The 21,440-nt window shown below is 45.6% G+C and overlaps 39 non-coding genes across 39 annotated transcripts; all 39 read right to left on the bottom strand.

The window, feature by feature from the left end:
* Positions 1 to 263: 263 nt before the first annotated feature.
* TRNAT-AGU (transfer RNA threonine (anticodon AGU)) lies at positions 264 to 337 on the bottom strand. The gene has a single exon. It is a non-coding gene; the product is annotated as a tRNA-Thr (tRNA).
* Positions 338 to 1,278: 941 nt separating this feature from the next.
* TRNAT-AGU (transfer RNA threonine (anticodon AGU)) lies at positions 1,279 to 1,352 on the bottom strand. Its single transcript has one exon. It is a non-coding gene; the product is annotated as a tRNA-Thr (tRNA).
* Positions 1,353 to 1,617: 265 nt separating this feature from the next.
* On the bottom strand, positions 1,618 to 1,691 carry TRNAT-AGU (transfer RNA threonine (anticodon AGU)). The gene has a single exon. It is a non-coding gene; the product is annotated as a tRNA-Thr (tRNA).
* Positions 1,692 to 2,294: 603 nt separating this feature from the next.
* Positions 2,295 to 2,368, bottom strand: TRNAT-AGU (transfer RNA threonine (anticodon AGU)). The gene has a single exon. It is a non-coding gene; the product is annotated as a tRNA-Thr (tRNA).
* Positions 2,369 to 2,629: 261 nt separating this feature from the next.
* Positions 2,630 to 2,703, bottom strand: TRNAA-AGC (transfer RNA alanine (anticodon AGC)). The gene has a single exon. It is a non-coding gene; the product is annotated as a tRNA-Ala (tRNA).
* A 262-nt stretch (positions 2,704 to 2,965) lies between these two features.
* TRNAT-AGU (transfer RNA threonine (anticodon AGU)) lies at positions 2,966 to 3,039 on the bottom strand. The gene has a single exon. It is a non-coding gene; the product is annotated as a tRNA-Thr (tRNA).
* A 266-nt stretch (positions 3,040 to 3,305) lies between these two features.
* TRNAT-AGU (transfer RNA threonine (anticodon AGU)) lies at positions 3,306 to 3,379 on the bottom strand. Its single transcript has one exon. It is a non-coding gene; the product is annotated as a tRNA-Thr (tRNA).
* A 265-nt stretch (positions 3,380 to 3,644) lies between these two features.
* Positions 3,645 to 3,718, bottom strand: TRNAT-AGU (transfer RNA threonine (anticodon AGU)). Its single transcript has one exon. It is a non-coding gene; the product is annotated as a tRNA-Thr (tRNA).
* Positions 3,719 to 3,812: 94 nt separating this feature from the next.
* Positions 3,813 to 3,888, bottom strand: TRNAN-AUU (transfer RNA asparagine (anticodon AUU)). The gene has a single exon. It is a non-coding gene; the product is annotated as a tRNA-Asn (tRNA).
* A 95-nt stretch (positions 3,889 to 3,983) lies between these two features.
* Positions 3,984 to 4,057, bottom strand: TRNAA-AGC (transfer RNA alanine (anticodon AGC)). The gene has a single exon. It is a non-coding gene; the product is annotated as a tRNA-Ala (tRNA).
* A 939-nt stretch (positions 4,058 to 4,996) lies between these two features.
* Positions 4,997 to 5,070, bottom strand: TRNAT-AGU (transfer RNA threonine (anticodon AGU)). Its single transcript has one exon. It is a non-coding gene; the product is annotated as a tRNA-Thr (tRNA).
* Positions 5,071 to 5,505: 435 nt separating this feature from the next.
* On the bottom strand, positions 5,506 to 5,579 carry TRNAT-AGU (transfer RNA threonine (anticodon AGU)). The gene has a single exon. It is a non-coding gene; the product is annotated as a tRNA-Thr (tRNA).
* Positions 5,580 to 5,844: 265 nt separating this feature from the next.
* TRNAT-AGU (transfer RNA threonine (anticodon AGU)) lies at positions 5,845 to 5,918 on the bottom strand. Its single transcript has one exon. It is a non-coding gene; the product is annotated as a tRNA-Thr (tRNA).
* A 603-nt stretch (positions 5,919 to 6,521) lies between these two features.
* On the bottom strand, positions 6,522 to 6,595 carry TRNAT-AGU (transfer RNA threonine (anticodon AGU)). Its single transcript has one exon. It is a non-coding gene; the product is annotated as a tRNA-Thr (tRNA).
* A 261-nt stretch (positions 6,596 to 6,856) lies between these two features.
* On the bottom strand, positions 6,857 to 6,930 carry TRNAA-AGC (transfer RNA alanine (anticodon AGC)). The gene has a single exon. It is a non-coding gene; the product is annotated as a tRNA-Ala (tRNA).
* A 262-nt stretch (positions 6,931 to 7,192) lies between these two features.
* Positions 7,193 to 7,266, bottom strand: TRNAT-AGU (transfer RNA threonine (anticodon AGU)). The gene has a single exon. It is a non-coding gene; the product is annotated as a tRNA-Thr (tRNA).
* A 267-nt stretch (positions 7,267 to 7,533) lies between these two features.
* TRNAT-AGU (transfer RNA threonine (anticodon AGU)) lies at positions 7,534 to 7,607 on the bottom strand. Its single transcript has one exon. It is a non-coding gene; the product is annotated as a tRNA-Thr (tRNA).
* Positions 7,608 to 7,872: 265 nt separating this feature from the next.
* Positions 7,873 to 7,946, bottom strand: TRNAT-AGU (transfer RNA threonine (anticodon AGU)). Its single transcript has one exon. It is a non-coding gene; the product is annotated as a tRNA-Thr (tRNA).
* Positions 7,947 to 8,041: 95 nt separating this feature from the next.
* On the bottom strand, positions 8,042 to 8,115 carry TRNAT-AGU (transfer RNA threonine (anticodon AGU)). The gene has a single exon. It is a non-coding gene; the product is annotated as a tRNA-Thr (tRNA).
* A 434-nt stretch (positions 8,116 to 8,549) lies between these two features.
* Positions 8,550 to 8,623, bottom strand: TRNAT-AGU (transfer RNA threonine (anticodon AGU)). Its single transcript has one exon. It is a non-coding gene; the product is annotated as a tRNA-Thr (tRNA).
* Positions 8,624 to 8,719: 96 nt separating this feature from the next.
* TRNAT-AGU (transfer RNA threonine (anticodon AGU)) lies at positions 8,720 to 8,793 on the bottom strand. Its single transcript has one exon. It is a non-coding gene; the product is annotated as a tRNA-Thr (tRNA).
* A 2,115-nt stretch (positions 8,794 to 10,908) lies between these two features.
* TRNAA-AGC (transfer RNA alanine (anticodon AGC)) lies at positions 10,909 to 10,982 on the bottom strand. Its single transcript has one exon. It is a non-coding gene; the product is annotated as a tRNA-Ala (tRNA).
* A 265-nt stretch (positions 10,983 to 11,247) lies between these two features.
* On the bottom strand, positions 11,248 to 11,321 carry TRNAT-AGU (transfer RNA threonine (anticodon AGU)). The gene has a single exon. It is a non-coding gene; the product is annotated as a tRNA-Thr (tRNA).
* A 266-nt stretch (positions 11,322 to 11,587) lies between these two features.
* TRNAS-AGA (transfer RNA serine (anticodon AGA)) lies at positions 11,588 to 11,661 on the bottom strand. Its single transcript has one exon. It is a non-coding gene; the product is annotated as a tRNA-Ser (tRNA).
* A 95-nt stretch (positions 11,662 to 11,756) lies between these two features.
* TRNAT-AGU (transfer RNA threonine (anticodon AGU)) lies at positions 11,757 to 11,830 on the bottom strand. The gene has a single exon. It is a non-coding gene; the product is annotated as a tRNA-Thr (tRNA).
* A 98-nt stretch (positions 11,831 to 11,928) lies between these two features.
* On the bottom strand, positions 11,929 to 12,002 carry TRNAT-AGU (transfer RNA threonine (anticodon AGU)). The gene has a single exon. It is a non-coding gene; the product is annotated as a tRNA-Thr (tRNA).
* A 261-nt stretch (positions 12,003 to 12,263) lies between these two features.
* TRNAT-AGU (transfer RNA threonine (anticodon AGU)) lies at positions 12,264 to 12,337 on the bottom strand. Its single transcript has one exon. It is a non-coding gene; the product is annotated as a tRNA-Thr (tRNA).
* A 96-nt stretch (positions 12,338 to 12,433) lies between these two features.
* TRNAT-AGU (transfer RNA threonine (anticodon AGU)) lies at positions 12,434 to 12,507 on the bottom strand. The gene has a single exon. It is a non-coding gene; the product is annotated as a tRNA-Thr (tRNA).
* A 1,104-nt stretch (positions 12,508 to 13,611) lies between these two features.
* Positions 13,612 to 13,685, bottom strand: TRNAA-AGC (transfer RNA alanine (anticodon AGC)). Its single transcript has one exon. It is a non-coding gene; the product is annotated as a tRNA-Ala (tRNA).
* Positions 13,686 to 14,289: 604 nt separating this feature from the next.
* Positions 14,290 to 14,363, bottom strand: TRNAS-AGA (transfer RNA serine (anticodon AGA)). The gene has a single exon. It is a non-coding gene; the product is annotated as a tRNA-Ser (tRNA).
* Positions 14,364 to 14,458: 95 nt separating this feature from the next.
* TRNAT-AGU (transfer RNA threonine (anticodon AGU)) lies at positions 14,459 to 14,532 on the bottom strand. Its single transcript has one exon. It is a non-coding gene; the product is annotated as a tRNA-Thr (tRNA).
* A 433-nt stretch (positions 14,533 to 14,965) lies between these two features.
* On the bottom strand, positions 14,966 to 15,039 carry TRNAT-AGU (transfer RNA threonine (anticodon AGU)). The gene has a single exon. It is a non-coding gene; the product is annotated as a tRNA-Thr (tRNA).
* Positions 15,040 to 15,135: 96 nt separating this feature from the next.
* On the bottom strand, positions 15,136 to 15,209 carry TRNAT-AGU (transfer RNA threonine (anticodon AGU)). The gene has a single exon. It is a non-coding gene; the product is annotated as a tRNA-Thr (tRNA).
* Positions 15,210 to 16,318: 1,109 nt separating this feature from the next.
* On the bottom strand, positions 16,319 to 16,392 carry TRNAA-AGC (transfer RNA alanine (anticodon AGC)). The gene has a single exon. It is a non-coding gene; the product is annotated as a tRNA-Ala (tRNA).
* Positions 16,393 to 16,997: 605 nt separating this feature from the next.
* TRNAS-AGA (transfer RNA serine (anticodon AGA)) lies at positions 16,998 to 17,071 on the bottom strand. The gene has a single exon. It is a non-coding gene; the product is annotated as a tRNA-Ser (tRNA).
* Positions 17,072 to 17,166: 95 nt separating this feature from the next.
* On the bottom strand, positions 17,167 to 17,240 carry TRNAT-AGU (transfer RNA threonine (anticodon AGU)). The gene has a single exon. It is a non-coding gene; the product is annotated as a tRNA-Thr (tRNA).
* Positions 17,241 to 17,674: 434 nt separating this feature from the next.
* On the bottom strand, positions 17,675 to 17,748 carry TRNAT-AGU (transfer RNA threonine (anticodon AGU)). Its single transcript has one exon. It is a non-coding gene; the product is annotated as a tRNA-Thr (tRNA).
* Positions 17,749 to 17,844: 96 nt separating this feature from the next.
* On the bottom strand, positions 17,845 to 17,918 carry TRNAT-AGU (transfer RNA threonine (anticodon AGU)). The gene has a single exon. It is a non-coding gene; the product is annotated as a tRNA-Thr (tRNA).
* Positions 17,919 to 19,370: 1,452 nt separating this feature from the next.
* On the bottom strand, positions 19,371 to 19,444 carry TRNAT-AGU (transfer RNA threonine (anticodon AGU)). Its single transcript has one exon. It is a non-coding gene; the product is annotated as a tRNA-Thr (tRNA).
* Between the last annotated feature and the right edge of the window lie 1,996 nt (positions 19,445 to 21,440).

The following is a 21,440-nucleotide window of genomic DNA, read 5'->3' on the forward strand; positions in this document are numbered from 1 at the left end:
GCGCAGCGTCTTGTTCAGGCAGTCACACCATCAGAAGTATTTCGAACTAAACTTCAAAAACAAAAAACTAGAGAGACGTTAGTCATGACCCTCGAGGCACCGGTGAGATTCGAACTCACGATATCCTGTTTACTAGACAGGCGCTTTATCTGGAGAAGCTACGGCGCCTGCGCAGCGTCTTGTTCAGGCAGTGACACCATCAGAAGTATTTGGAACTATACTTCGAAAACAAAAAACAAGAGAGACGCTAGTCTTCACTCTCGAGGCACCGGTGAGATTCGAACTCACGATCTCCTGTTTACTAGACAGGCGCTTTAACTAACTAAACCACGGCGCCTGCGCAGCGTCGTGTTCAGGGAGTCACACCATAAGAAGAATTTCGAACTAAACTTCGAAAACAAAAAACTAGAGAGACGGTTGCCTTGACTCTCGAGGCACCGGTGAGATTCGAACTCATGCTCTCTTGTTTACTAGACAGGCGCTTTAACCAACTAAATCACGGCGCCTGCGCAGCGTCTTGTTCGGGCAGTGACACCATCAAAAGTATTTCGAACTAAACTTCGAAAACAAAAAAAACTAGAGAGAGGTTTGTCTTGACTCTCGAGGCACCGGTGAGATTTGAACTACGATCTCCTATTTACTAGACAGGCGCTTTAACTAACTAAGCTACGGCATCTGCGCAGCGTCATGTTCAGGCAGTCACACCATCAGAAGTATTTGGAACTATACTTCGAAAAAAAAACAAGAGAGACGCTAGAATTCACTCTCGAGGCACCGGTGAGATTCGAACTTACGATCTCCTGTTTACTAGACAGGCGCTTTAACTAACTAAGCCACGGCGCCTGCGCAGTGTCTTGTTCAGTCAGTGACGCCATCAGAAGTATTTCGAACTATACTTCGAAAACAAGAAAACTAGAGAGACGTTAGTCTTCACTCTCGAGGCACCGGTGAGATTCGAACTCTCGATCTCCTGTTTACTAGACATGCGCTTTAACCACTTAAGCCACGGCACCTGCGCAGCCTCTTGTTCAGGCAGTGACACCATCAGAAGTATTTCGAACTGAACTTCGAAAACAAAAAAACTAGAGAGATGTTAGTCTTGACTCTCGAGGCACCGGTGAGATTCGAACTCACGATCTGTTGTTTACTAGACAGGCGCTTTAACCAACTAAGCCACGGCGCCTGCGCAGCCTCTTGTTCAGGCAGTGACACCATCAGAAGTATTTCGAACTAAACTTCGAGAACAAAAAGCTAGAGAGACGTTTGTCTTGACTCTCGAGGCACCGGTGAGATTCGAACTCACGATCTCCTGTTTACTAGACAGGCGCTTGAACCAACTAAGCCACGGCACCTGTGCAGCGTCATGTTCAGGCAGTGACACCATCAGAAGTATTTAGAACTAAACTTCGAAAACAAAAAATTAGAGAGACGTAAGTCTTCACTCTCGAGGCACCGGTGAGATTCGAACTCTCGATCTCCTGTTTACTAGACATGCGCTTTAACCAACTAAGCCACGGCACCTGCGCAGCCTCTTGTTCAGGCAGTGACACCATCAGAAGTATTTCGAACTAAACTTCGAAAACAAAAAAACTAGAAAGACGTTAGTCTTGACACTCGAGGCACCGGTGAGATTCGAACTCACGATCTCCTGTTTACTAGACAGGCGCTTTAACCAACTAAGCCACGGCGCCTGCGCAGCGTCTTGTTCAGGCAGTGACACCATCAGAAGTATTTCGAACTATACTTCGAAAACAAAATATTACAGAGAAATTTGTCTTGTCTCTCGAGGTACCGGTGAGATTCGAGCTCACTATCTCCTGTTTACTAGACAGGTGAGATAACGAACTAAGACACGGCGACTGCGCAGCATCTTCTTCAGGCAGTGACACCATTAGAAGCATTTTAAATCATACTTCAAAAACAACAAAACTAGAGAGAGGTTTGTCTTGACTCTCGAGGCACCAGTGAGATTCGAACTCACGATCTCCTGTTTACTAGACAGGTGCTTTAACTGGAGAAGCCACGGCGCCTGCGCAGCGTCTTGTTCAGGCAGTGACACCATCAGAAGTATTTGGAACTATACTTCGAAAACAAAAAACTAGAGAGACGCTAGTTTTCACTCTCGAGGCACCGGTGAGATTCGAACTCACGATATCCTGTTTACTAGACAGGCGCTTTATCTGGAGAAGCTACGGCGCCTGCGCAGCGTCTTGTTCAGGCAGTCACACCATCAGAAGAATTTCGAACTAAACTTCGAAAACAAAAAACTAGAGAGACGGTTGCCTTGACTCTCGAGGCACCGGTGAGATTCGAACTCACGATCTCCTGTTTACTAGACAGGCGCTTTAACTAACTAAGCCACGGCGCCTGCGCAGCGTCTTGTTCAGGCAGTCACACTATCAGAAGTATTTCGAGCTAAACCTCGAAATAAAAAGTACTGAAAGTTGGGCGAGTTGGTACTCGATCATGACTTTGCGCAAACACGTACACGGACACAAGGAAAAGAGGCAAACAACACGGGCGCCCGTGTCGTTTGCCTCTTTTCCTTGAGTCCGTGTACGTGTTTGCGCAAAAAAAGTCATGAATGTTCGAAAACAAAAAACTAGAGAGACGTTTGTCTTGACTCTCGAGGCACCGGTGAGATTCGAACTCACGATCTCCTGTTTGCTAGACAGGCGCTTTAACTAACTAAGCCACGGCGCCTGCGCAGCGTCGTGTTCAGGGAGTCACACCATAAGAAGAATTTCGAACTAAACTTCGAAAACAAAAAAACTAGAGAGAGGTTTGTCTTGACTCTCGAGGCACCGGTGAGATTTGAACTACGATCTCCTATTTACTAGACAGGCGCTTTAACTAACTAAGCTACGGCATCTGCGCAGCGTCTCGTTCAGGCAGTCACACCATCAGAAGTATTTGGAACTATACTTCGAAACAAAAACAAGAGAGACGCTAGAATTCACTCTCGAGGCACCGGTGAGATTCGAACTCACGATCTCCTGTTTACTAGACAGGCGCTTTAACTAACTAAGCCACGGCGCCTGCGCAGTGTCTTGTTCAGTCAGTGACGCCATCAGAAGTATTTCGAACTATACTTCGAAAACAAGAAAACTAGAGAGACGTTAGTCTTCACTCTCGAGGCACCGGTGAGATTCGAACTCTCGATCTCCTGTTTACTAGACATGCGCTTTAACCAACTAAGCCACGGCACCTGCGCAGCCTCTTGTTCAGGCAGTGACACCATCAGAAGTATTTCGAACTGAACTTCGAAAACAAAAAAACTAGAAAGACGTTAGTCTTGACTCTCGAGGCACCGGTGAGATTCGAACTCACAATCTTCTGTTTACTAGACAGGCGCTTTAACCAACTAAGCCACGGCGCCTGCGCAGCGTCTTGTTCAGGCAGTGACACCATCAGAAGTATTTCGAACTATACTTCGAAAACAAAAAATTACAGAGAAATTTGTCTTGTCTCTCGAGGTACCGGTGAGATTCGAGCTCACTATCTCCTGTTTACTAGACAGGTGAGATAACGAACTAAGACACGGTGACTGCGCAGCATCTTCTTCAGGCAGTGACACCATTAGAAGCATTTTAAATCATACTTCAAAAACAACAAAACTAGAGAGAGGTTTGTCTTGACTCTCGAGGCACCGGTGAGATTCGAACTCACGATCTCCTGTTTACTAGACAGGCGCTTTAACTAACTCAGCCACGGCGCCTGCGCAGCGTTTTGTTCAGGCAGTGACACCATCAGAAGTATTTCGAACTAAACTTCGAAAACATAAAAACTAGAGAGACGTGAGTCTCGACTCTCGATACACCGGTGAGTTTCGAACTCACGATCTCCTGTTTAATAGACAGGCGCTTTAACCAACTAAGCCACGGCGCCTGCGCAGTGTGCTCTTCAGGCAGTGACACCATGAAAAGTATTTCGAAATAAACTGCGAAAACAAAAAACTAGAGAGACGTTTGTCTTGACTCTCGAGGCACCGGTGAGCATCGAACTCACGATCTCCTGTTTGCTAGACAGGCGCTTTAACCAACTAAATCACGGCGCCTGCGCAGCGTCTTGTTCGGGCAGTGACACCATCAAAAGTATTTCGAACTAAACTTCGAAAACAAAAAAACTAGAGAGAGGTTTGTCTTGACTCTCGAGGCACCGGTGAGATTTGAACTACGATCTCCTATTTACTAGACAGGCGCTTTAACTAACTAAGCTACGGCGTCTGCGCAGCGTCTTGTTCAGGCAGTCACACCATCAGAAGTATTTCGAACTAAACTTCAAAAACAAAAAACTAGAGAGACGTTAGTCATGACCCTCGAGGCACCGGTGAGATTCGAACTCACGATATCCTGTTTACTAGACAGGCGCTTTATCTGGAGAAGCTACGGCGCCTGCGCAGCGTCTTGTTCAGGCAGTGACACCATCAGAAGTATTTGGAACTATACTTCGAAAACAAAAAACAAGAGAGACGCTAGTCTTCACTCTCGAGGCACCGGTGAGATTCGAACTCACGATCTCCTGTTTACTAGACAGGCGCTTTAACTAACTAAACCACGGCGCCTGCGCAGCGTCGTGTTCAGGGAGTCACACCATAAGAAGAATTTCGAACTAAACTTCGAAAACAAAAAACTAGAGAGACGGTTGCCTTGACTCTCGAGGCACCGGTGAGATTCGAACTCATGCTCTCTTGTTTACTAGACAGGCGCTTTAACCAACTAAATCACGGCGCCTGCGCAGCGTCTTGTTCGGGCAGTGACACCATCAAAAGTATTTCGAACTAAACTTCGAAAACAAAAAAAACTAGAGAGAGGTTTGTCTTGACTCTCGAGGCACCGGTGAGATTTGAACTACGATCTCCTATTTACTAGACAGGCGCTTTAACTAACTAAGCTACGGCATCTGCGCAGCGTCATGTTCAGGCAGTCACACCATCAGAAGTATTTGGAACTATACTTCGAAAAAAAAACAAGAGAGACGCTAGAATTCACTCTCGAGGCACCGGTGAGATTCGAACTCACGATCTCCTGTTTACTAGACAGGCGCTTTAACTAACTAAGCCACGGCGCCTGCGCAGTGTCTTGTTCAGTCAGTGACGCCATCAGAAGTATTTCGAACTATACTTCGAAAACAAGAAAACTAGAGAGACGTTAGTCTTCACTCTCGAGGCACCGGTGAGATTCGAACTCTCGATCTCCTGTTTACTAGACATGCGCTTTAACCACTTAAGCCACGGCACCTGCGCAGCCTCTTGTTCAGGCAGTGACACCATCAGAAGTATTTCGAACTGAACTTCGAAAACAAAAAAACTAGAGAGATGTTAGTCTTGACTCTCGAGGCACCGGTGAGATTCGAACTCACGATCTGTTGTTTACTAGACAGGCGCTTTAACCAACTAAGCCACGGCGCCTGCGCAGCCTCTTGTTCAGGCAGTGACACCATCAGAAGTATTTCGAACTAAACTTCGAGAACAAAAAGCTAGAGAGACGTTTGTCTTGACTCTCGAGGCACCGGTGAGATTCGAACTCACGATCTCCTGTTTACTAGACAGGCGCTTGAACCAACTAAGCCACGGCACCTGTGCAGCGTCATGTTCAGGCAGTGACACCATCAGAAGTATTTAGAACTAAACTTCGAAAACAAAAAATTAGAGAGACGTTAGTCTTCACTCTCGAGGCACCGGTGAGATTCGAACTCTCGATCTCCTGTTTACTAGACATGCGCTTTAACCAACTAAGCCACGGCACCTGCGCAGCCTCTTGTTCAGGCAGTGACACCATCAGAAGTATTTCGAACTAAACTTCGAAAACAAAAAAACTAGAAAGACGTTAGTCTTGACACTCGAGGCACCGGTGAGATTCGAACTCACGATCTCCTGTTTACTAGACAGGCGCTTTAACCAACTAAGCCACGGCGCCTGCGCAGCGTCTTGTTCAGGCAGTGACACCATCAGAAGTATTTCGAACTATACTTCGAAAACAAAATATTACAGAGAAATTTGTCTTGTCTCTCGAGGTACCGGTGAGATTCGAGCTCACTATCTCCTGTTTACTAGACAGGTGAGATAACGAACTAAGACACGGCGACTGCGCAGCATCTTCTTCAGGCAGTGACACCATTAGAAGCATTTTAAATCATACTTCAAAAACAACAAAACTAGAGAGAGGTTTGTCTTGACTCTCGAGGCACCAGTGAGATTCGAACTCACGATCTCCTGTTTACTAGACAGGTGCTTTAACTGGAGAAGCCACGGCGCCTGCGCAGCGTCTTGTTCAGGCAGTGACACCATCAGAAGTATTTGGAACTATACTTCGAAAACAAAAAACTAGAGAGACGCTAGTTTTCACTCTCGAGGCACCGGTGAGATTCGAACTCACGATATCCTGTTTACTAGACAGGCGCTTTATCTGGAGAAGCTACGGCGCCTGCGCAGCGTCTTGTTCAGGCAGTCACACCATCAGAAGAATTTCGAACTAAACTTCGAAAACAAAAAACTAGAGAGACGGTTGCCTTGACTCTCGAGGCACCGGTGAGATTCGAACTCACGATCTCCTGTTTACTAGACAGGCGCTTTAACTAACTAAGCCACGGCGCCTGCGCAGCGTCTTGTTCAGGCAGTCACACTATCAGAAGTATTTCGAGCTAAACCTCGAAATAAAAAGTACTGAAAGTTGGGCGAGTTGGTACTCGATCATGACTTTGCGCAAACACGTACACGGACACAAGGAAAAGAGGCAAACAACACGGGCGCCCGTGTCGTTTGCCTCTTTTCCTTGAGTCCGTGTACGTGTTTGCGCAAAAAAAGTCATGAATGTTCGAAAACAAAAAACTAGAGAGACGTTTGTCTTGACTCTCGAGGCACCGGTGAGATTCGAACTCACGATCTCCTGTTTGCTAGACAGGCGCTTTAACTAACTAAGCCACGGCGCCTGCGCAGCGTCGTGTTCAGGGAGTCACACCATAAGAAGAATTTCGAACTAAACTTCGAAAACAAAAAAACTAGAGAGAGGTTTGTCTTGACTCTCGAGGCACCGGTGAGATTTGAACTACGATCTCCTATTTACTAGACAGGCGCTTTAACTAACTAAGCTACGGCATCTGCGCAGCGTCTCGTTCAGGCAGTCACACCATCAGAAGTATTTGGAACTATACTTCGAAACAAAAACAAGAGAGACGCTAGAATTCACTCTCGAGGCACCGGTGAGATTCGAACTCACGATCTCCTGTTTACTAGACAGGCGCTTTAACTAACTAAGCCACGGCGCCTGCGCAGTGTCTTGTTCAGTCAGTGACGCCATCAGAAGTATTTCGAACTATACTTCGAAAACAAGAAAACTAGAGAGACGTTAGTCTTCACTCTCGAGGCACCGGTGAGATTCGAACTCTCGATCTCCTGTTTACTAGACATGCGCTTTAACCAACTAAGCCACGGCACCTGCGCAGCCTCTTGTTCAGGCAGTGACACCATCAGAAGTATTTCGAACTGAACTTCGAAAACAAAAAAAACTAGAAAGACGTTAGTCTTGACTCTCGAGGCACCGGTGAGATTCGAACTCACAATCTTCTGTTTACTAGACAGGCGCTTTAACCAACTAAGCCACGGCGCCTGCGCAGCGTCTTGTTCAGGCAGTGACACCATCAGAAGTATTTCGAACTATACTTCGAAAACAAAAAATTACAGAGAAATTTGTCTTGTCTCTCGAGGTACCGGTGAGATTCGAGCTCACTATCTCCTGTTTACTAGACAGGTGAGATAACGAACTAAGACACGGTGACTGCGCAGCATCTTCTTCAGGCAGTGACACCATTAGAAGCATTTTAAATCATACTTCAAAAACAACAAAACTAGAGAGAGGTTTGTCTTGACTCTCGAGGCACCGGTGAGATTCGAACTCACGATCTCCTGTTTACTAGACAGGCGCTTTAACTAACTCAGCCACGGCGCCTGCGCAGCGTTTTGTTCAGGCAGTGACACCATCAGAAGTATTTCGAACTAAACTTCGAGAACAAAAAGCTAGAGAGACGTTTGTCTTGACTCTCGCGGCACCGGTGAGATTCGAACTCACGATCTCCTGTTTACTAGACAGGCGCTTTAACCAACTAAGCCACGGCGCCTGCGCAGCGGGTTGTTCAGGCAGTGACACCATCAGAAGTATTTCTAACTAAACTTCGAAAACAAAAAAAAAACTAGAGAGATGTTCGTCTTGACTCTCGAGGCACCGGTGAGATTCGAACTCACGATCTCCTGTTTACTAGACAGGCGCTTTAATCAACTAAGCCACAGCACCTGTGCAGCGTCTTGTTCAGGCAGTGACACCTTCAGAAGTATTTCGAACTAAACTTCGAAAACAAAAAAACTAGAGAGATGTTAGTCTTGACTCTCGAGGCACCGGTGAGATTTGAACTACGATCTCCTATTTACTAGACAGGCGCTTTAACTAACTAAGCTACGGCATCTGCGCAGCGTCTTGTTCAGGCAGTCACACCATCAGAAGTATTTGGAACTATACTTCGAAAAAAAACAAGAGAGACGCTAGAATTCACTCTCGAGGCACCGGTGAGATTCGAACTCACGATCTCCTGTTTACTAGACAGGCGCTTTAACTAACTAAGCCACGGCGCCTGCGCAGTGTCTTGTTCAGGCAGTGACACCATCAGAAGTATTTCGAACAATACTTCGAAAACAAGAAAACTAGAGAGACGTTAGTCTTCACTCTCGAGGCACCGGTGAGATTCGAACTCACGATCTCTTGTTTACTAGACAGGCGCTTTAACCAACTAAGCCACGGCGCCTGCGCAGCGTCTTGTTCAGGCAGTGACACCATCAGAAGTATTTCGAACTATACTTCGAAAACAAAAAATTACAGAGAAATTTGTCTTGTCTCTCGAGGTACCGGTGAGATTCGAGCTCACTATCTCCTGTTTACTAGACAGGTGAGATAACGAACTAAGACACGGTGACTGCGCAGCATCTTCTTCAGGCAGTGACACCATTAGAAGCATTTTAAATTATACTTCAAAAACAAAAAAACTAGAAAGACGTTTGTCTTGACTCTCGAGGCACAGGTGAGATTCGAACTCAGGATCTTCCTCTTACTAGACAGGCGATTTAACTAACTAAGCCACAGCGCCTGCGCAGCGTCTTGTTCAGGCAGTGACACCATCAAAATTATTTCGAACTAAACTTCGAAAACAAAAAACTAGAGAGACGTTTGTCTTGACTCTCGAGGCACCGGTGAGATTCGAACTCACGATCTCCGGTTTACTAGACAGGCGCTTTAACCAAATAAGCCACGGCGCCTGCGCAGCGTCTTGTTCAGGAAGTGACACCATCAGAAGTATTTCGAACTAAGCTTCGAAAACAAAAAACTGGAGAGACGTTAGTCTTGACTCTCGAAGCACCGGTGAGATTCGAACTCACGATTTCCTGTTTACTAGACAGGCGCTTTAACTAACTAAGCCACGGCGCCTGCACAGCGTCTTGTTCAGGCAGTGACACCATCACAAGTATTTTGAACTATACTTCGAAAACAAAAATCTAGAGAGACGTTAGTCTTGACTCTCGAGGCACCGGTGAGATTCGAACTCATGATCTCCTGTTTACTACACAGGCGCTTTAACCAACTAAGCCACGGTGCCTGCGCAGCGCCTTGTTCAGGCAGTGACACCATTAGAAGTATTTAGAACTATACTTCGAAAAGAAAAATCTAGAGAGACGTTAGTCTTGACTCTCGAGGACCCGTGAGATTCGAACTCACGATCTCCTGTTTACTAGACAGGCGCTTTAACCAACTAAGCCACGGCGCCTGCGCAGTGTGCTCTTAGGCAGTGACACCATCAAAAGTATTTCGAAATAAACTGCGAAAACAAAAAACTAGAGAGACGTTTGTCTTGACTCTCGAGGCACCGGTGGGCATCGAACTCACGATCTCCTGTTTGCTAGACAGGCGCTTTAACCAACTAAATCACGGCGCCTGCGCAGCGTCTTGTTTGGGCAGTGACACCATCAAAAGTATTTCGAACTAAACTTCGAAAACAAAAAACTAGAGAGAGGTTTGTCTTGACTCTCGAGGCACCGGTGAGATTTGAACTACGATCTCCTATTTACTAGACAGGCGCTTTAACTAACTAAGCTACGGCGTCTGCGCAGCGTCTTGTTCAGGCAGTCACACCATCAGAAGTATTTCGAACTAAACTTCAAAAACAAAAAACTAGAGAGACGTTAGTCATGACCCTCGAGGCACCGGTGAGATTCGAACTCACGATATCCTGTTTACTAGACAGGCGCTTTATCTGGAGAAGCTACGGCGCCTGCGCAGCGTCTTGTTCAGGCAGTGACACCATCAGAAGTATTTGGAACTATACTTCGAAAACAAAAACAAGAGAGACGCTAGTCTTCACTCTCGAGGCACAGGTGAGATTCGAACTCACGATCTCTTGTTTACTAGACAGGCGCTTTACCTAACTAAGCCACGACGCCTGCGCAGCGTCTTGTTCAGGCAGTCACACCATCAGAAGAATTTCAAACTAAACTTCGAAAACAAAAAACTAGAGAGACGGTTGCCTTGACTCTCAAGGCACCGGTGAGATTCGAACTCACGATCTCCTGTTTACTAGACACGCGCTTTAACTAACTAAGCCACGGCGCCTGCGCAGCGTCTTGTTCAGGCAGTCACACTATCAGAAGTATTTCGAGCTAAACCTCGAAATCAAAAGTACTGAAAGTTGGGCGAGTTGGTACTCGATCATGACTTTGCACAAACACGTACACGGACACAAGGAAAAGAGGCAAACAACACGGGCGCCCGTGTCGTTTGCCTCTTTTCCTTGAGTCCGTGTACGTGTTTGCGCAAAAAGTCATGAATGTTCGAAAACAAAAAACTAGAGAGACGTTTGCCTTGACTCTCGAGGCACCGGTGAGATTCGAACTCACGATCTCCTGTTTGCTAGACAGGCGCTTTAACTAACTAAGCCACGGCGCCTGCGCAGCGTCGTGTTCAGGCAGTCACACCATAAGAAGTATTTCGAACTATACTTCGAAAACAAGAAAACTAGAGAGACGTTAGTCTTCACTCTCGAGGCACCGGTGAGATCGAACTCTCGATCTCCTGTTTACTAGACATGCGCTTTAACCAACTAAGCCATGGCACCTGCGCAGCCTCTTGTTCAGGCAGTGACACCATCAGAAGTATTTCGAACTAAACTTCGAAAACAAAAAAACTAGAAAGACGTTAGTCTTGACTGTCGAGGCACCGGTGAGATTCGAACTCACGATCTCCTGTTTACTAGACAGGCGCTTTACCGAACTAAGCCACGGCGCCTGCGCAGCGTCTTGTTCAGGCAGTGACACCATCAGAAGTATTTCGAACTATACTTCGAAAACAAAAAATTACAGAGAAATTTGTCTTGTCTCTCGAGGTACCGGTGAGTTCGAGCTCACTATCTCCTGTTTACTAGACTGGTGAGATAACGAACTAAGACACGGTGACTGCGCAGCATCTTCTTCAGGCAGGGACACCATTAGAAGCATTTTATATAATACTTAAAAAACAAAAAAAAACTAGAGAGAGGTATATCTTGACCCTCGAGGCACCGGTGAGATTCGAACTCACGATCTCCTGTTTTCTAGACAGGCGCTTTAACTAACTAAGCCACGGCGCCTGCGCAGTGTCTTGTTCAGGCAGTGACACCATCAGAAGTATTTCGAACTAAACTTCGAGAACAAAAAGCTAGAGAGACGTTTGTCTTGACTCTCGCGGCACCGGTGAGATTCGAACTCACGATCTCCTGTTTACTAGACAGGCGCTTTAACCAACTAAGCCACGGCGCCTGCGCAGCGGGTTGTTCAGGCAGTGACACCATCAGAAGTATTTCTAACTAAACTTCGAAAACAAAAAAAAACTAGAGAGATGTTCGTCTTGACTCTCGAGGCACCGGTGAGATTCGAACTCACGATCTCCTGTTTACTAGACAGGCGCTTTAATCAACTAAGCCACAGCGCCTGTGCAGCGTCTTGTTCAGGCAGTGACACCTTCAGAAGTATTTCGAACTAAACTTCGAAAACAAAAAAACTAGAGAGATGTTAGTCTTGACTCTCGAGGCACCGGTGAGATTTGAACTACGATCTCCTATTTACTAGACAGGCGCTTTAACTAACTAAGCTACGGCATCTGCGCAGCGTCTTGTTCAGGCAGTCACACCATCAGAAGTATTTGGAACTATACTTCGAAAAAAAACAAGAGAGACGCTAGAATTCACTCTCGAGGCACCGGTGAGATTCGAACTCACGATCTCCTGTTTACTAGACAGGCGCTTTAACTAACTAAGCCACGGCGCCTGCGCAGTGTCTTGTTCAGGCAGTGACACCATCAGAAGTATTTCGAACAATACTTCGAAAACAAGAAAACTAGAGAGACGTTAGTCTTCACTCTCGAGGCACCGGTGAGATTCGAACTCACGATCTCCTGTTTACTAGACAGGCGCTTTAACCAACTAAGCCACGGCGCCTGCGCAGCGTCTTGTTCAGGCAGTGACACCATCAGAAGTATTTCGAACTATACTTCGAAAACAAAAAATTACAGAGAAATTTGTCTTGTCTCTCGAGGTACCGGTGAGATTCGAGCTCACTATCTCCTGTTTACTAGACAGGTGAGATAACGAACTAAGACACGGTGACTGCGCAGCATCTTCTTCAGGCAGTGACACCATTAGAAGCATTTTAAATTATACTTCAAAAACAAAAAAACTAGAAAGACGTTTGTCTTGACTCTCGAGGCACAGGTGAGATTCGAACTCAGGATCTTCCTCTTACTAGACAGGCGATTTAACTAACTAAGCCACAGCGCCTGCGCAGCGTCTTGTTCAGGCAGTGACACTATCAAAATTATTTCGAACTAAACTTCGAAAACAAAAAACTAGAGAGACGTTAGTCATGACCCTCGAGGCACCGGTGAGATTCGAACTCACGATATCCTGTTTACTAGACAGGCGCTTTATCTGGAGAAGCTACGGCGCCTGCGCAGCGTCTTGTTCAGGCAGTGACACCATCAGAAGTATTTGGAACTATACTTCGAAAACAAAAACAAGAGAGACGCCAGTCTTCACTCTCGAGGCACAGGTGAGATTCGAACTCACGATCTCTTGTTTACTAGACAGGCGCTTTACCTAACTAAGCCACGACGCCTGCGCAGCGTCTTGTCCAGGCAGTCACACCATCAGAAGAATTTCAAACTAAACTTCGAAAACAAAAAACTAGAGAGACGGTTGCCTTGACTCTCAAGGCACCGGTGAGATTCGAACTCACGATCTCCTGTTTACTAGACACGCGCTTTAACTAACTAAGCCACGGCGCCTGCGCAGCGTCTTGTTCAGGCAGTCACACTATCAGAAGTATTTCGAGCTAAACCTCGAAATCAAAAGTACTGAAAGTTGGGCGAGTTGGTACTCGATCATGACTTTGCACAAACACGTACACGGACACAAGGAAAAGAGGCAAACAACACGGGCGCCCGTGTCGTTTGCCTCTTTTCCTTGAGTCCGTGTACGTGTTTGCGCAAAAAGTCATGAATGTTCGAAAACAAAAAACTAGAGAGACGTTTGCCTTGACTCTCGAGGCACCGGTGAGATTCGAACTCACGATCTCCTGTTTGCTAGACAGGCGCTTTAACTAACTAAGCCACGGCGCCTGCGCAGCGTCGTGTTCAGGCAGTCACACCATAAGAAGTATTTCGAACTATACTTCGAAAACAAGAAAACTAGAGAGACGTTAGTCTTCACTCTCGAGGCACCGGTGAGATCGAACTCTCGATCTCCTGTTTACTAGACATGCGCTTTAACCAACTAAGCCATGGCACCTGCGCAGCCTCTTGTTCAGGCAGTGACACCATCAGAAGTATTTCGAACTAAACTTCGAAAACAAAAAAACTAGAAAGACGTTAGTCTTGACTCTCGAGGCACCGGTGAGATGCGAACTCACGATCTCCTGTTTACTAGACAGGCGCTTTACCGAACTAAGCCACGGCGCCTGCGCAGCGTCTTGTTCAGGCAGTGACACCATCAGAAGTATTTCGAACTATACTTCGAAAACAAAAAATTACAGAGAAATTTGTCTTGTCTCTCGAGGTACCGGTGAGTTCGAGCTCACTATCTCCTGTTTACTAGACTGGTGAGATAACGAACTAAGACACGGTGACTGCGCAGCATCTTCTTCAGGCAGGGACACCATTAGAAGCATTTTATATAATACTTAAAAAACAAAAAAAACTAGAGAGAGGTATATCTTGACCCTCGAGGCACCGGTGAGATTCGAACTCACGATCTCCTGTTTTCTAGACAGGCGCTTTAACTAACTAAGCCACGGCGCCTGCGCAGTGTCTTGTTCAGGCAGTGACACCATCAGAAGTATTTCGAACTAAACTTCGAGAACAAAAAGCTAGAGAGACGTTTGTCTTGACTCTCGCGGCACCGGTGAGATTCGAACTCACGATCTCCTGTTTACTAGACAGGCGCTTTAACCAACTAAGCCACGGCGCCTGCGCAGCGGGTTGTTCAGGCAGTGACACCATCAGAAGTATTTCTAACTAAACTTCGAAAACAAAAAAAAACTAGAGAGATGTTCGTCTTGACTCTCGAGGCACCGGTGAGATTCGAACTCACGATCTCCTGTTTACTAGACAGGCGCTTTAATCAACTAAGCCACAGCACCTGTGCAGCGTCTTGTTCAGGCAGTGACACCTTCAGAAGTATTTCGAACTAAACTTCGAAAACAAAAAAACTAGAGAGATGTTAGTCTTGACTCTCGAGGCACCGGTGAGATTTGAACTACGATCTCCTATTTACTAGACAGGCGCTTTAACTAACTAAGCTACGGCATCTGCGCAGCGTCTTGTTCAGGCAGTCACACCATCAGAAGTATTTGGAACTATACTTCGAAAAAAAACAAGAGAGACGCTAGAATTCACTCTCGAGGCACCGGTGAGATTCGAACTCACGATCTCCTGTTTACTAGACAGGCGCTTTAACTAACTAAGCCACGGCGCCTGCGCAGTGTCTTGTTCAGGCAGTGACACCATCAGAAGTATTTCGAACAATACTTCGAAAACAAGAAAACTAGAGAGACGTTAGTCTTCACTCTCGAGGCACCGGTGAGATTCGAACTCACGATCTCCTGTTTACTAGACAGGCGCTTTAACCAACTAAGCCACGGCGCCTGCGCAGCGTCTTGTTCAGGCAGTGACACCATCAGAAGTATTTCGAACTATACTTCGAAAACAAAAAATTACAGAGAAATTTGTCTTGTCTCTCGAGGTACCGGTGAGATTCGAGCTCACTATCTCCTGTTTACTAGACAGGTGAGATAACGAACTAAGACACGGTGACTGCGCAGCATCTTCTTCAGGCAGTGACACCATTAGAAGCATTTTAAATTATACTTCAAAAACAAAAAAACTAGAAAGACGTTTGTCTTGACTCTCGAGGCACAGGTGAGATTCGAACTCAGGATCTTCCTCTTACTAGACAGGCGATTTAACTAACTAAGCCACAGCGCCTGCGCAGCGTCTTGTTCAGGCAGTGACACCATCAAAATTATTTCGAACTAAACTTCGAAAACAAAAAACTAGAGAGACGTTTGTCTTGACTCTCGAGGCACCGGTGAGATTCGAACTCACGATCTCCGGTTTACTAGACAGGCGCTTTAACCAAATAAGCCACGGCGCCTGCGCAGCGTCTTGTTCAGGCAGTGACACCATCAGAAGTATTTCGAACAATACTTCGAAAACAAAAAAAACTAGAGAGACGTTAGTCTTGACTCTCGAGACACCGGTGAGATTCGAACAAATGATCTCCTGTTTACTAGACAGGCGCTTTAACCAATTAAGCCACGGCGCCCGCGCAGCGTCTCTCTCAGGCAGTGACACCATCAGAAGTATTTCGAACAATACTTCGAAAACAAAAAAAACTAGAGAGCCGTTTGTCTTGACTCTCGAGGCACCGGTGAGATTCGAACTCACGATCTCTTGTTTACTAGACACGCGCTTTAACTAACTGAGCCACGGCGCCTGCGCAGCGCCTTGTTCAGTCAGTGACACCATCAGAAGTATTTCGAGCTAAACCTCGAAATCAAAAGTACTGAAAGTTGGGCGAGTTGGTACTCGATCATGACTTTGCACAAACACGTACACGGACACAAGGAAAAGAGGCAAACAACACGGGCGCCCGTGTCGTTTGCCTCTTTTCCTTGAGTCCGTGTACGTGTTTGCGCAAAAAGTCATGAATGTTCGAAAACAAAAAACTAGAGAGACGTTTGCCTTGACTCTCGAGGCACCGGTGAGATTCGAACTCACGATCTCCTGTTTGCTAGACAGGCGCTTTAACTAACTAAGCCACGGCGCCTGCGCAGCGTCGTGTTCAGGCAGTCACACCATAAGAAGTATTTCGAACTATACTTCGAAAACAAGAAAACTAGAGAGACGTTAGTCTTCACTCTCGAGGCACCGGTGAGATCGAACTCTCGATCTCCTGTTTACTAGACATGCGCTTTAACCAACTAAGCCATGGCACCTGCGCAGCCTCTTGTTCAGGCAGTGACACCATCAGAAGTATTTCGAACTAAACTTCGAAAACAAAAAAACTAGAAAGACGTTAGTCTTGACTCTCGAGGCACCGGTGAGATGCGAACTCACGATCTCCTGTTTACTAGACAGGCGCTTTACCGAACTAAGCCACGGCGCCTGCGCAGCGTCTTGTTCAGGCAGTGACACCATCAGAAGTATTTCGAACTATACTTCGAAAACAAAAAATTACAGAGAAATTTGTCTTGTCTCTCGAGGTACCGGTGAGTTCGAGCTCACTATCTCCTGTTTACTAGACTGGTGAGATAACGAACTAAGACACGGTGACTGCGCAGCATCTTCTTCAGGCAGGGACACCATTAGAAGCATTTTAAATAATACTTAAAAAACAAAAAAAAACTAGAGAGAGGTATATCTTGACCCTCGAGGCACCGGTGAGATTCGAACTCACGATCTCCTGTTTTCTAGACAGGCGCTTTAACTAACTAAGCCACGGCGCCTGCGCAGTGTCTTGTTCAGGCAGTGACACCATCAGAAGTATTTCGAACTAAACTTCGAGAACAAAAAGCTAGAGAGACGTTTGTCTTGACTCTCGCGGCACCGGTGAGATTCGAACTCACGATCTCCTGTTTACTAGACAGGCGCTTTAACCAACTAAGCCACGGCGCCTGCGCAGCGGGTTGTTCAGGCAGTGACACCATCAGAAGTATTTCTAACTAAACTTCGAAAACAAAAAAAAAACTAGAGAGATGTTCGTCTTGACTCTCGAGGCACCGGTGAGATTCGAACTCACGATCTCCTGTTTACTAGACAGGCGCTTTAATCAACTAAGCCACAGCACCTGTGCAGCGTCTTGTTCAGGCAGTGACACCTTCAGAAGTATTTCGAACTAAACTTCGAAAACAAAAAAACTAGAGAGATGTTAGTCTTGACTCTCGAGGCACCGGTGAGATTTGAACTACGATCTCCTATTTACTAGACAGGCGCTTTAACTAACTAAGCTACGGCATCTGCGCAGCGTCTTGTTCAGGCAGTCACACCATCAGAAGTATTTGGAACTATACTTCGAAAAAAAACAAGAGAGACGCTAGAATTCACTCTCGAGGCACCGGTGAGATTCGAACTCACGATCTCCTGTTTACTAGACAGGCGCTTTAACTAACTAAGCCACGGCGCCTGCGCAGTGTCTTGTTCAGGCAGTGACACCATCAGAAGTATTTCGAACAATACTTCGAAAACAAGAAAACTAGAGAGACGTTAGTCTTCACTCTCGAGGCACCGGTGAGATTCGAACTCACGATCTCCTGTTTACTAGACAGGCGCTTTAACCAACTAAGCCACGGCGCCTGCGCAGCGTCTTGTTCAGGCAGTGACACCATCAGAAGTATTTCGAACTATACTTCGAAAACAAAAAATTACAGAGAAATTTGTCTTGTCTCTCGAGGTACCGGTGAGATTCGAGCTCACTATCTCCTGTTTACTAGACAGGTGAGATAACGAACTAAGACACGGTGACTGCGCAGCATCTTCTTCAGGCAGTGACACCATTAGAAGCATTTTAAATTATACTTCAAAAACAAAAAAACTAGAAAGACGTTTGTCTTGACTCTCGAGGCACAGGTGAGATTCGAACTCAGGATCTTCCTCTTACTAGACAGGCGATTTAACTAACTAAGCCACAGCGCCTGCGCAGCGTCTTGTTCAGGCAGTGACACCATCAAAATTATTTCGAACTAAACTTCGAAAACAAAAAACTAGAGAGACGTTTGTCTTGACTCTCGAGGCACCGGTGAGATTCGAACTCACGATCTCCGGTTTACTAGACAGGCGCTTTAACCAAATAAGCCACGGCGCCTGCGCAGCGTCTTGTTCAGGCAGTGACACCATCAGAAGTATTTCGAACAATACTTCGAAAACAAAAAAAACTAGAGAGACGTTAGTCTTGACTCTCGAGACACCGGTGAGATTCGAACAAATGATCTCCTGTTTACTAGACAGGCGCTTTAACCAATTAAGCCACGGCGCCCGCGCAGCGTCTCTCTCAGGCAGTGACACCATCAGAAGTATTTCGAACAATACTTCGAAAACAAAAAAAAACTAGAGAGCCGTTTGTCTTGACTCTCGAGGCACCGGTGAGATTCGAACTCACGATCTCTTGTTTACTAGACACGCGCTTTAACTAACTGAGCCACGGCGCCTGCGCAGCGCCTTGTTCAGTCAGTGACACCATCAGAAGTATTTCGAACTAAACTTCGAAAACAAAAACTAGAGAGACGTTTGTCTTTACTCTCGAAGCACCGGTGAGATTCGAACTCACGATCTCTTGTTTACTAGGCAGGCGCTTTAACCAACTAAGCCATGGCGCCTGCGCGTCGTCTTGTAGAGGCAGTGACACCATTAGAAGTATTTCGAACTATACTTCGAAAACAAAAAATTACAGAGAAATTTGTCTTGTCTCCGAGGTACCGGTGAGATTCGAGCTCCCTATCTCCTGTTTACTAGACAGGTGAGATAACGAACTAAGACTTGGTGACTGCGCAGCATCTTCTTCAGGCAGTGACACCATTAGAAGCATTTTATATAATACTTCAAAAACAAAAAAACTAGAGAGAGGTATATCTTGACCCTCGAGGCACCGGTGAGATTCGAACTCACGATCTCCTGTTTACTAGACAGGCGCTTTAACTGGAGAAGCCACGGCGCCTGCGCAGCGTCTTGTTCAGGCAGTGACACCATCAGAAGTATTTGGAACTATACTTCGAAAACAAAAAACTAGAGAGACGCTAGTCTTCACTCTCGAGGCACCGGTGAGATTCGAACTCACGATCTCCTGTTTACTAGACAGGCGCTTTAACCAACTAAGCCACGGCGCCTGTTTTTTTTTTTTTTTCTTTATTGCCGGCTTCGCACAAAAGAAATACAATTTACGATCACTTTTAAACAAGTTTAAAAAAAAACCAGCCTGGCTGTGACTGGTTTCATTTAAAACTGCTTCATTGTAGCCAACACATTCAACAACGACACCCATTCAGGTCTTTCTTCTCTGGAAGATAACACGTCTCTTATGTATACAATACTTTCCGTGAAGTATTCATGCGCACATCGGGCATCTTTATCTACGTGTCTTACTGCCATTCTAGTTCGCCACACGCTGTGAAGCACAAGCAACATAAACATATCATAAGGCACACCATCCTCATTTTCTACAGCCAAGAATCTAATACCGTGTGGTGTGATAGGCAAGTCCTTTTTCAAAGTACGCTGCAGAATGTCCCACAGAAAAACAGCATCCCAGCAATCAAGAAAAATGTGGTTGACAGTCTCGGGTTTCTTACAGATAAGGCAGTCCATCGACCACGGAACAAAGAAGCCCTTTTCTTGCAACCATGGTTTTACGGGCAATGTTCCGCTGTGCAGCTGAAAAAAAAATGTCTTTGCACTTGCGCGTACGGTCATCATTTTCACTCTCTTCAATACGTCACGTTCAGCACCAACCTGGTATACTGATCTGTAGATAGGCTGAGGCAGCATTACGTCACGTAAATCTCTGTAAAGACGTTTTCTCTTTACAACAGATAAATATTCCATTGAAAATCTCACTTTCAGTATTTCATATGCCATTATAACTTCTCTTAAATATCCACGTAGGTTACATTTCACAGACATACTTGATACCACATAATCAGGAATCTTATTAGAAAGTACAATTTGTAGAAATGTTCTCACAAACGGGTTACATTGGTCGCGTAAAAAAATATATCTAGACACAATTTGCTTGAGGAAGAGGTGAGCCAATCCTAAACCACCATTTCTTAGTGAATGAAATAAGTTTGTTCGACTCGTACGCTCCCAAACCGACCCCCAAACAAACACAGCTAAGACTCGATGCAATTTCTGCACATTTGCTCTTGACATAAATAGGAACTGCAGAACATACCATACTTTGCAAACAATGAACCAATTGCATGCAGTCGCTCTAGAAAACATAGAAAGTTCCCTACCACCCCAGTTTCTTGTCTTCTCACGAGTGCTCTCACATATCTCTTTCCAGTAATCATCCGTGTTTTTGTAATGCTGGAGGGGTACTCCGAGATACTTCGTCGGTACAAGTGACCAGTTCATATTTGCAAAGTTTTGTGGGGTGGTCTCCCAAGAACCATGCCACAAGCCTAGGCATTTGTCCCAGTTTACTGCACTGCCTGTCATCTTGCAAAAATAGGCCACATGACGTATCACTTCACTGACACTTTCCTTATCGCTACAAAACACGGCAATATCGTCGGCATATGTTAGCATTTTAACTTCACTGTTCATTAGCTGATACCCTTTTATTGTTTCATTGCTAATAATCTTCATGCAGAAAGGTTCCATATATATTGCAAATAATAAAGCCGAAATGGGATCACCTTGCCGCACACCGTTTGTCACTTGAAAGCTTTCAGTAAGTCGCCCATTAATTACAAGACTCGTAAAGCACTCTCTATAGGCCATTTTTACCCCTTCCAAAATGACAGACCCTACATTAACATATTCTAGTATCAAAAAAAGGATATCATGATTTACACGGTCAAAGGCTTTTTCCAGATCTAATTGCAACATTGCAACCTTGCTACCAAACACATCGCAACTCTCCAGCACGCTTCTCGCTACATGAACATTTGTATTTATTGTGCGTCCTTTTATACCACAAGTCTGGTGTGGTCCAACTAGTATTTTCATCATCCTTTGCAACCTGCCTGCAAGAACCTTCATAAACACTTTATAGTCTGTGTTGGCTAAACTGATTGGTCGGTACGACTTGACGGACAATAATTTTTTGGGGTCGTCAGTTTTCGGTATGAGTATTACGTGCGTCTTTTTAAATGAGCC

Source organism: Rhipicephalus microplus, unplaced genomic scaffold (genome assembly GCF_043290135.1).
Source record: "Rhipicephalus microplus isolate Deutch F79 unplaced genomic scaffold, USDA_Rmic scaffold_62, whole genome shotgun sequence".
Lineage (NCBI taxonomy): Eukaryota > Metazoa > Arthropoda > Arachnida > Ixodida > Ixodidae > Rhipicephalus > Rhipicephalus microplus.